This window comes from Leucoraja erinacea, chromosome 22, assembly GCF_028641065.1.
Source record: "Leucoraja erinacea ecotype New England chromosome 22, Leri_hhj_1, whole genome shotgun sequence".
In the NCBI taxonomy this organism is placed as follows: Eukaryota; Metazoa; Chordata; class Chondrichthyes; order Rajiformes; family Rajidae; genus Leucoraja; species Leucoraja erinaceus.
Window position 1 is genome coordinate 18,645,234 of NC_073398.1, and position 12,834 is coordinate 18,658,067.

Below are 12,834 nucleotides of genomic sequence, written 5' to 3' on the forward strand. Positions count from 1 at the left end.
ACAGCGTCTGGAGGGTGTTACGTAACTTCTGCTGCCTCAAAACGCAAGAAGATTTTAAATGTTTTGAGAGTTTTTTAAAGATAAGAGTTTCAAATGGAGTTTATCCATGAGGTTTCTGCATGCATGCAGCATGCACATCATCAGCTATCATTCCGATGGAGCTCAAATTACTACAATGCAGTCGTTCAATATTAACTGGCATTTTTGTTGCATTCCTGCTCGGCACTGAGAGTTCAATGTCTCCCCTGACAGCCTCTGCCATTGGGTAGACTATTTAAAAAGAGAATAAAGTTGAACAAAACTGCCAATCACATTGTTGCTCTTCAGCTTCACAATCTATTCCAAACTTTATAAAATTATCCGCTCCAAAAATCTACCCAACATATTAATGTTTGCTTTTCTGCATGAAAAAAAATAATCTTAATTTCCCTTCTCCCTGGTACGAATGTTAGTATTCATATTAAACTCCACTTGCTCTGAGTACCCCCCAGGATCAAGTAACTTTTCTGGATTTCTGCCATCAAAACCCTTCATAATTTTAAAGATTTATATTAGATTACCCCTCCAATCCTCAAAAGAACAATTACTGAACTAATACAACTTGTTTTTAAGATGTATCCGCCAAACCTGTATTTTCATTCTAATGAATTTGTGCAAAAGGTACCAATAAATTCTGGATTAAAGTTGGAGAGTTGATTGGAAATGTATCGGTCTGCAAAGGTGTGGTGTTATAACCTCATGTTTGTATTTCACTTTACATGAGATAGAGGCTAATGTTCTATTAGCATTTTTTTTTTTTAAATTATTTAAATCTATTCCATTGAGACATAGAGATACAACACAGAGATGGGCCATTCGATCACCATATTAATGAAAACATTTTGCCGATCTACCCAAAACAATTTCTCACATTAGATAGGTATCTATCGGTGTCCTGCCCTGCCTAAGTGACTGTCTAAATGTTTCTTAAATGTATTGACTGCATCTGATTCCATCGCCTCCTCTGGCACGGAGCTCCTACTCTCCAAGTAAAACAAATTTTTCCTCTTTAATCCCCTTCAGAACTCTCTCCTCTCATCTTAAAGCTATGGCTTTTTTTTCTGAAAACATCACAAATCTAGTGGTGCTCCATGCTCAAAGCTCTTTGGGCTTACCCGCGAAGCTTTCCACTCAATGATGAAAAACATATCATTGCACTTGACAAGTTTTACATGTTAAAAATCACACAAACACAAAATTCTATCAGCATTTGATAAGTTATGTTGAGCATATGTTAGAACTAGTGTTGGTGACCTTGACCAATGGTGACCAGAATATCCCATGAAGTGAAGTGGTCCATAGGCAACAACCAGGCTCCAGGTTGCAAATCCTAAGGGCTCACAGCCATTGCCCTGGGTTGCCCAGATGCGCCTTGGATAGTTTGGCCAAAAGGGTCTTTAAATGTTCTGAAATATTACTGACAAGCAAACATTTTTAAAACAAAATACATAGTGCTGGGGGAACTCAATGGGTCAGACATCTGTGGAGAGAATGGACAGACATCGTTTCTGGTTGGGGCCCTTCTTCAGGCTGATGGAGCAGGGTGAGAAAGCTGGAAAAGGGAAGTGGCAGTGGGACAATGCCTGACTATTGAGAAGCGGATACAAGTGACAGGCAGATGGGTGGAGTAAGTGACAAAGGCTGGAGGTGAAGAAGATTGAAGAGGCAAAATGAAAAGTAAAAACTGGAGGGAGGGATATGGGTGGCAGGGGTCAGAGGAGAGGGGAAAGCAGGTAGATTAAAGGGAAATAGGTGACTCGGGGATGGGAAATTAGAGTACAGAGGAAGGAAAAGGAGCAAGGTGTCTGGGGGAGGGGGTGCGGATGGTAGATGGTGGGTGAAATTGGGATGGTGTTACTTGAAATTGAAGCATTTGTGCTGTTAGGTTATAAGCTGTAAGTTGGGTTGTAAAATCAATTGAAATATATTCAAATAGTTAAAACCGTTAAAATGTTTTAAAAGTAAATTCAAAATATTTAACTACATAAATAAAATTTTAGTAAATTTAGTTTAGTTTAGCACGGAAACAGGCTCTTCGGCCCACTGAGTCTGCACCGACCAGCGATCCCTGCACATTAACATTTCCCTACACACACGGGAGACAATTTTACATTTACACCAAGCCAATTAACCTACAAACCAGTACTTCTTTGCAGTATGGGAACTGAAGATATCCATGCAAGTCACGGGTAGAACGTACAATCTTCGTACAGACAAGGACCTGGAGTCAGGATCGATCCCGGGTCTCTGGCGCTGTAAGGCAGCAACTCTACCGCTGCGCCACCATGCCACCCATGAATGAAAATGTTTATTTTAGTTAAACAACTCAAAGTGTTTATTTTTATATAAACTTTCAGTCAGGCCAGTTGTGTTACATATCCAGCCACGATTGGCATAAAACCGAAAGGATTAATGGCAAATATCTTGAGCTTTTGGCACAGGATGTTTCTATTCCACCTCTGAGATCAATTGAGCAGAGTGTGAGGACAGATGCACTGGAAAATGGGCTGCAAACCATTCTGTAGGTTTTCACCAGGGTGTGCAGGTGTGGGAGTCAGGCAGGCAATGATCCACAGGTAGCATCTACCTGGTGCTTTCTCCCAAACAAAAATAAAACTCTGAAGAAGGGTCTTGACCCAAAACGTCACCCATTCCTTCTCCTCAGAGTTGCGGCCTGGCCCGCTGAGTTACTTGAGCATTTTGGCTCTATCCAAAAGTAAAAGCCAAATAGGTTTCATCCCATTAAAGCGTTCTTATCATTATTCTTTTACAATAAGGCTCAAGTCCCAAAATGATATTTAAACACATACGAGTTAATGCTTTTTTAAAATTATTTTTCAAAAGGAATCTGGAATTTACATTATAATTGAAGTCACTATTGCAGCATTGAGACTTCATAGGGCACCGCAAATTGCCTTCCTCCAATCTCAATATTTCCTTCTTGTGCAAGCCTTGAAGGATAATTACAGTAATTAATAATCAATTTAATTTCATTAAATATCATGGTCAGATGGAATCTTTTTTAGATTAATTACAACTGAGATGATAATAAATCATAATGCACAGAACATCAATCAGCAGAGATCATTGGTCAATTGCCTCAGTGCATGATCTATTAATTTAAGACTAATTATCTATTTTAGCATTTCAATTAAAACTAATGAGAACATTATAATTTTGTCTAACATTTCCTTTGCAGCAATTTGGACTCTTTCTACTTTCTGGAGTTATTCTTCATTACTTTTTAATCTCTCAGTTATTTTAATTCTCATTTATCTCCTTTCATCTCTAGGTTTACTTATTAGGCTTGCTTATTTCATTTTAAGTTTTAGTGAAGATGTGACTTTTTTTGTCTATTGGGAGCAGTGTGCTAGTTTTGGGGTGGTCATTGGCTCAAATCCATAGTTCCACGATATGGGAATTTTTTTTTACACTTTCTTTTCAATGAAGATTGGCCTCTATTGTCCCTAATGTGTAGGGATTGGATGAGGAAGTAGGATAACATAGAACTCATGTGAACGGATGATCAATGGTCAGCATGGTCTGGGTTGGCCGAAGGGCCTGTTTCCATGCTGAAAATCTAAATTAGACTAAACTGAACTGAAAATGTTAATAGAAAATAAATTTAGCCACAAAGCCCTGCTGGAAGCAGGCAAACCAAGAGATACAGTGCGGAAACAGGCCATTTTGCCCACCGAGTCCGCACTGACTAGCAATCCCTGCATACTAACACTACCAACACACACTAGGGGCAATTTACAATTTTAACAAGCCAATTAGCTTACAAACCATGCATCTTTGGAGTGTGGGTGGAAGCCGGGGCTCCCATAGAAAGCCCATACAGGTCATTGGGAGAACATACAAGATCCGTACAGACAACACCCACAATCAGGATTGAAACTGGGTCTCTGGCACTGTAAGGCTGTAACTCTATCGCTGCGCCACTTTAAGACAATGTCAAAGCCACACCATCATCTCTTGCAGATGAATAGATGCCAACCATTAGTAGCAATAAACTAAAATGAAACAACTACAGCAGAAAATACCTCAACTTTGCTTGAACCATAGTATCCATTAATATCTAACTAGTTATTAATGGAAGTTACAAAATAAACCTTGAAAGTAATCAGGTCAACGGAAAATTCATGAAAAGTAAACATTAAAATATAAGATGTTGAATACGGTTGATCACCCAATGAAGAAATTAATATCAGGGCCACTTTCTGTCACAAACTGGGTATAACATAAATTAATTACACATAATTATTGATATAAAAAGTTACGTCGGATGAAAATGTTTCAGAATGAGACTTAATTGTATTTAATGAGCTGGAGCATGATCAGAGACATTTAAATAAATATTCAGGCTTTATGGAGTAAAATGATCACAATTATACGTTCATCAGATCGTAAAAAAAGAAATATCACAAAAGTGGGATTATTTTAGGTTAGTGCCAATTGTAAGAGATGCAATGATTCTAACTGGTCACTTGCTAAAATCTCATTATATCTGAAGTAAGATCACAAGCCAGCAGTAAATTAGAGAATGTGTCAAAAACAGAACTATTAAGTTTACTCCGATTCTGTTAACTTGGTGAATAATATCAATTGTGTGTATATTTTAACTGCTTGTAATGAAACATTTTGTGATTAAACTGTATACATTTATAAAATGTGTGAAATCTCTTCATTTAAGCAATAGCTTTTATATCCAAGATGAACATTTATGCTTCTTTCCAAAGTTTTAATTTAAACTGAGATTTTAATGACAATACTATATGGAGTGGTTGTTTGCATTCATGAATATTCAGGGTATTGATATACAGGATAAATATGATTATGAACATGTTTGATATGCTGAGTGGAAAAATATCCAGTTGGAACAGAAGACACATTGACTAATAAACCTTTAGCACAATCTAGTGACATTTTTATTTTATTTTTGTTCACAACAAAATAAGTGAGAAAAGAAAATGATGATTTTAGTGCTAAAACAATCATTTCCCCAAATCCCTATAACTTTACCGTAATGAAAAAAAAGTTATTTTGTTGCTGGGATGAATGTAGCTTCCCCTCATTGTTCCACTGAATACTGAAATCTGCTTTTCAAAGTACTGTAATTTTTCTGATTATGTGGCAAAGTCTGCGATCTATTCTGTTGTCTCTCTTAAATCCAACTAATTTAATTACACACTTATTTAATTACACACATATTTGTATTTAACAGAAAGCAAGAGTTAGCTTCTATTTAGTTCCATGCAGAAAGTCAGTACATGCCAAAGAACATTAAGAAGGGTCTCAACCCAAAACATTGCCTATTCCTTCGCTCCATAGATGCTGCCTCACCAGCATTTTTGTCTACCTTACATCCATTGGGATACTTTTGTATTTTTATTACAGTTGTAATAAGGTGTGGGAAGATGTTAATAGATTTATTTATTGAAATCATATTCTATGTCGCTCTTCCAGGGAGATGCTAACTGCATTTCGTTGTCTCTGTACTGTACACTGACAATGACAATTAAAGTTGAATCTGAATCTGAATCTAATTGAGGTTGAAACTAAATATAACAGATATAATATCTTCAAGTTGCAATGCGGAAACCTTTTATGTTCACAGAGCAAAATGTTCTGCTTTAGTTTTTTGTTATCTATTCAATGGATGTGGGCAGTGCTTGTAAGGCCACATAATTCCCCATCCATTGTTGACCAGGGAAAATAGTGATTAGGGATTGGATAACCTTCTGGTGTTGAATAAGATTTAAATATTGTCCATTATACAAGGGGAACTCACCTGTGTCATTTCTGTCGTAACACGGGAACATTAATATTGACCTGAGATGGTAGAAGAAGCCTAACGTTAATGTGCCATCCCAAAGATAGCATTGTAATGCTCCTGCACAACTGCAATGCACAATCTTGTTCAAATTTGTGCCCATCTCAGAAGAAAATCTAAATTTAGCACCATAGGAGTACAGTGATCTTGGAGAACAGTAAGAGTGCAGAAAGTTAAAGAGATAAAAAGTGATGAGATTATGATTTTGAGAGACTATGGATAGTATTAAAAATTAAGAGATACAGGTTCATAATAGGTGTGTTAAACTATTGCAAACTACACAGCATGCTACCTGAATGTGGTTAGGCTATTTGTTCATCCAAGATTACACTAATTTATTGGCATTGTTTTCTAAATCACCTTCTCCTTTACTCCTTTCTTCTTTTCTAAACCACCAGTGATTGCTTTACGTCTCTGAGTTCATATGAGGAGCCAGAATGGGTGGTCAATTCGTAATAGTGTTCTGAACTAAAGTTAACTTGATTTCATACTTCCAAGATCAGGTTTGTTATCTAATACATTCTTTGCTTACTTCCTATCGATGATTACCATTTGATCAGAAAAAAAGCTAAACGCTATGAGCTTGAATATTGCTGGACAGATAGAATAGAAGATAAAAGAAATCCCTCACACTCAGCGGTGCAAAATATTTCAGTACATTTTTCAGAACTATAGAATAAGGATACCATTACACTTTCAACTTAACTTTCCAATTGGATCCCACACACTGGATATATGAATAAATGCGCTCATCCTCAGGCTAAATTTGGGGCTATTTGAGTCTTTGAAGAACAGGGATGTCTTCTTCGCAAGACATCAACGTAAATAACCTTTCAAAGAAAGACTGGAGCTAGCTCCTTTCGTTTGATAGCGTTTAAAGCCAGAATAATTAAAGACCTTTATCAGCAATGGTAATTCTTTTTATAAAACACATCATAATTCAAAGCAGTTTGCTTAATATTTTCTTATCATTTTCCTTTAGAGCTAGTTAAAGTTGTTTGCAGAAAAATATTTCTATGTATATTTTTCAAATTTTAATTAATTCCTTTGAAGAATTTAGCTGCGGTAATGGTGACAGTCAATAAGTCTGCCCAAAAACGGAATAGTGCAACACTAAGCTTTTAACTGCTGCCTGCAAATTCAATTTCGGAAAAAAACAAAAATGTAATTGAAACTCAGGAACTTGTTGGGTGGATCATGAAGTCCAAGGTTTTCATTTCAGTTCCTCAATCCATCTGACTCACTCGTAAGAAATTGAGAAAATTATTCCTTCTTCAAAGGATGTACCTGAGAGCAATGGAAGACCCTGCATGGGTGGACCGCTGTGAGGGAGAGGGGAAGGGGGTGAACAAAGAAGGAGCTGCAGTGGGGGAGATGGTTGGGGGGGAAAGTAACCTGGTACAGGATACTTTGTAACTTTGTCAGTGCCCTTTATGTGGTGACTATTTGTATACCTTGGGTATGCAAGCAAAGAATTTCACTGTGACTTGTCAAACGTGACAAAAAAGTATCAATTAATTATTCATTCATTCCTTAATGCATTCATAACAGAAACAGAAGCCATTCTAAACATTTCTAAATTGATGCATGTGACTTAGATGGAATATTATGTTCCCACCCTAGTCATTCCTTCTTCTCCCTGCTCCCATTGGGCAGAAGATACAGAAGCTTGAAAGTGCATACCTCCAGAGTCAAGAACAGCTTCTGTTATCAGACCTAAACTGTCCTTCCCTAAACCAGGTAACTGTCCAATTCAACTCTACTCCATTGTGAACATTGGACTTAGTCTATGGAATGGAGGCAGAAAGCACTGAAAACTATATTCTACATTCTGTACCTTCCCCTTTGCTATACCAAGTCACTTGAGTTTGATTTGATTGTGTTTATGTATAGGCATCTGTTTAATCATGTTGGATAGCATGCAAAACAAAGCTTTTGATTGTACCTTGATACACGTGACAATAATGAAGCTAAACCTAAACCTACTCTAACACTGATGCCAGGTTTAGGAAGCAGTTTTCAAGGATAGAATGAGTGATGATTGACTTTAGGTCTGAGGAGAGACTATAGAAGATTGCATTGCTGGCTACGCACAGAGACAGTGTTCAAAGTGTTGAAAATTATGATGGGTTTTGATGCAATAAGTAAAGGTCAAAGTTTTCCACTGATAATAGAGGATTTAACTAAAGGGCATACAAAATAATCTGCAAAACAACTGATAGGGATGTCATCAGTATTATTAGTGTTTTGAGCTATTCTGATCTGGAATGTACAGCCTGAAGTTGTAGTAGAAGCTGATTCAAGGCTACATTTCTGAATTAATTTGAATTTATATATTTGAAAAAGAACAAATTGAAGGGTTTATAGAAATAAAATAGGATAACTTTGACTCTTCTTTCAAATGACACACAATGATTATTATGAATTATTTTTGCACAGGAACAAATATTTGCTTTCACTTGGTATTCAAGTCCCTAGTTAATCATATGGCATTTGCATGCCAATTATACAATATGCTGCTTCACCTGAATGCTTCATGTTTTCGAATCACTCAAAATATGTTGTAGCACTAAATACAATACTGGTTGAACTGTATATAGCTTATCTTTAAGCATGAATATAATGTTCATCTTGCCTGCCTCGCTGATGGTAATATAACATTGCCAAAGCCTTAAAGTCTCTACATGTAAATAATTTGTCCATTGACTTGTGACTAAACCATTACTTCTTTGGATATGCACGTATAATGTGTTCCAGAGCAGCACACTATTATCCACCAAACCTATATTTAACATATCTTACAAATAAAGTTGTTTCCTCAGATGACTAAAAAAGACACAAAGTGCTGGAGTAATTCAGCAGGTGGGGCAGCCACTCTCTCTCTCTCTCTCGAACATGGATAGGTGACATATCTGGTTGGATCTTCTTCAGAGGCTGAAGAAGTGTCCTGTTCAAAATTATCATTTGTCTATATTCTCCAGAGATGCTGCCTGACCTGCTGAGTTCCTCCAGTACTTTGTGTCTTTGTTTTGTAAACCACAAACTGCAGTTTCTTGTGTCCGGGGACTAGACTAAGTGGGACCCGTTGGGTCCCAGCTTCACATGGGAGGGTTGGTCCCCCAACGCAATATTCCACCTCACCACCAATTCCAATATACACACACACACTCAGACACACACACACACACTCACACATATACATACCCTCTACCTCACACACACATACACTCACAAACATACACTCACTCATACACACACACACACTTATTCACACACACATACACTCACACACAGACATACACACACTAACACCTATTTTATTTTGCTTCGATGGGAAAAATTCTTAGGGCTGGCTCAGCGGAGGAGGACTGTGAGTAAGATGGCCAAAAATCACAGCGATACAGGGTAGTGTTTTTTCTAAAAATCAATATACAGCGCAGACAGGAAGTGGTCAAGCTGAGACTTTTAATTATATAGAATTTATCAAGTTAGATGTTTCATTAAGTTTACATCACTCTCTCCTAAACAGTAGGAAACATTGCAAAATATTTGATATCAGTAAAATGGTTAAACAGTTATTTAGAAATAGCCCACCATGGGATAGGAATTGGCATTTCAGTCCCTTACACTTTCTGCCATTCAATTGGATCAGGGCTGATCAATATCTTAACATTTTAATACCCCCTATTGAACAAAAAAAAGACTATATTATTTAATTAAGAAGTAATTACATAACTCGCGAAGATACAATGGAGAATACAATGGAGGAAAATGAACGTTATTAAACTGATAATAGGGTTCAATAACTGTAACCCATTGAATGACAGACTCTGCTTTGGTGACAGTAATTGGCAAACACTTATCTTGTGCTGCATTGCCAGTAGGATAAGATGTACTGAAGAATTGCAATTGAAGAGTCTAACACTATATTTAAATTATGGTTTTGTCAGGTACTTCCTGACTGGTGAGTGGAAATGCTATCTCAGTTCAGACACCAGTCCACAAATGTTTGTGAGGACTTTGTAAAGCCAACTCGGCTGGGAGTGACTTTCCTCTGACCAGACCTAGTCCCTGGTTTGGTGTCAGGTCAGCCGAGCACTTTAATTCTTTTGTCTGAACATAGTGGAGATGGCTGGCTGGGATATTTCAACGAGCAGAAGTTGTTTCAGAATCTGCCACATTGGTAGGTGGGGGTCTGGAGTTACATACAAGCCAGATGGGTAGCTGTCACCCCTTGCAGAACATTAGTCAACCAGACAGGTTTGTACGACAATCTGATAGTTGGAATGTTGAAAACAATTCAATTTTGGTTCAGTTTATAGACACCAAAAGCTATAGTAACTCAGCAGGAGAAATTAAATAGGTGATATTTAGGGTCGAGACCCTACTTCAGACTTCAGTTACTGCAGCTTTTTGCATCTATCGTCAATTTAAACCAGCATCTGCAGTTCCTTCCTACACATTTAGTTTAGTTTAGATTAATGTCATGTGCACTGAGGCACAGTGAAAAGCTTTTTGTTCCGTGCTATCCAGTCAGTGGACAGACTACACATGATTACAATGAAGCCGTCCACAGTGTGCAGATACAGGACAAAGGGAATAACGTTGAGCACAAGAAAGGGGAGTGGTAAGGGCTTTTAGAGGGCAAAGCTTAATAGATATAAGCAGAGAAAATAAAATTTAGGGGATGGAGAATAGTAAGGTTTGGATAGGTGATCGAACCTTAAAGTTATGATTGTTTCAACAGCAGGTGAAATAATGTAGCGGTGGAGGTGTGTGATGCAATGGATGCTGAATTTGATATTAATTTGATAATAAGAAGCATGAAAAGGACAAGTAGGCGGGCTAAAGACGGCCTACACCAAATTGAAGCCTCGGTCTCTGGTGGGGAGGCACCGATTCAGGACTTATCTGGACTTACCTTGTCTGCACATCTGGACGCCAGCAGCGACGGCTTCGGAAAGTTGAGGTGCCGACCACGGGGGAAAATGGAGGAGGACTGGCCAAATTTTGTGCCTTCCACCACAGTGAGGAATGTTGTGGTGGATGGTTGTGTTAAATTTTTATTGTGTATTGTGTGTTCTTTATCATTGTACCGCTGCTGGGAAATTCATTTCACTTGCACTTTATGTGCAATGTGACGAATAAAACCGTATTGTATTGTTGTATTGTATTGATTATCCTAGCAAGTGATGTAATAAGACTTACGTCTAGATATTAACCAACAGTGTTTATGTTACGCTGAACACATTTTCACTAATTGATGGGAATCAATGGCCATAAAGCTTATTTAATACCTTGATTATATTGCATTTGCAGTTGATTTTTTATCTTAATGCAAAATATTGATAACCAGTCTGCAAAAATATATTTGTTTTTTTCTGAATAGCTACTGTAAATGTCAAAGCTTTACCATAGGCAATGATACACATATTCGTCTTCAGATTGACAGAATTCCATTTGTAACCTCTTAAGGTGTTACTTGAAGGCATAAGCCAAGCTTCTTCAATGTCAGCAGCTACCTAGGATAATGCATTCTGTACATCACTCTTCAATTGTTTGGTTCATTGATTCAGTATTTGGTCTCAATCTTACAATACCAGGGTAAAACTTTCTATTTCCCATATCTGCAATCCTTATGGATTTCTGAATAAGATTGACAATTTAATTCAAATTTCTTCTTGCTGAATGGAGGATAGCTTGCTCACTCGACCCAAATGTGCAAGGAATGTTACCGAGCTAGAATAAGGCTGAGTTATACCAACATCATGATTGCTGACAGGGAAACCCCTCCCTGCTTAACTACTTCTGCCAGTTTTAAATCTGCATCTTTGATAATTTGCAAATCTAATCAACTAGTTGAAAGGTCAACTTTGCATTATTTGATTTGAATTATTGCTAAAAAAAATTACCTGTCCTCGTGCAGCTTATCACCCCCACAATGTGCAAGAAAACCATTGCAACCATAAGCACGAGCACAGACCCTAAAATACAGCCATGCTCTTCATGAATCAACACTCTCATTATAATGGACTATGGTGCCCTCCTCACCTTTGTGTCATTTATGTTATGTTGTGTCGTGGACTTCTGTGTTTGTGCTTTTTTTAAGATTCTATTTTATTTTTAATATGTTTTATTATTTATTATTATTTATTTATTTTTATGATACTGCCTGTAAGGGAAATTCATTTTGTTGTATCTAACTGAGACAATGACAATAAATTGAATACAATACAATACAATAATGTGGCCATGTGGTCAGTGTAGACGCTGGTCTACTTTACAGTAATAAAGCACAGGCATTTCATAAAAGGAGAATGGAGCAGTACATTAATTTAGATTACACAATGCCACATAACTATTAGTAGAGAGATTAATTAGCATGTTCTGCTAACAACTGAAGAGAGATGAGGCCATTATAAGTAAATAAGTCAGCAAAATTGCAAACCAATTTGGACCCTTAAGAAAATCAGTACCTTGCATGCATGCCTGCTGCTGCAGGATTTCATTGAGGCAGTATGGTAGGCAATTTAACCATGTTAGGGCTTGGTCACATTTTGTGATTCACATGGCCAACTAGTCTCCCTCTTGCCAGGTTCCAGTGAGTAATGTGATGACAGTTAGTCGCCCTGCAGTGAAGTGGCAAGGCAATGCAAGCTGCAGTTAGGCTAGCATTCACCAGCAGCTAGTGAGATGTCAGCTTTTAAACTTTACACTTTAGAGATGCAGCACGGAAACAGGCCCGTTGACCTACCAAGTCCGCACTGACCAGCGATCCCCATACACTAGCACTATCCTACACACTAGGGACAATTTACAGATGCCAATTAGCCTACAAACCTGCGCGTCTTTGGAGTGTGGGAGGAAACCAGAGCACCTGGAGGAAACCCATGTGGTCACAGGGAGAACATACAAACTTCGTACAGTCAAGCCCCCATAGTTAGGATCGAACCCGGGTC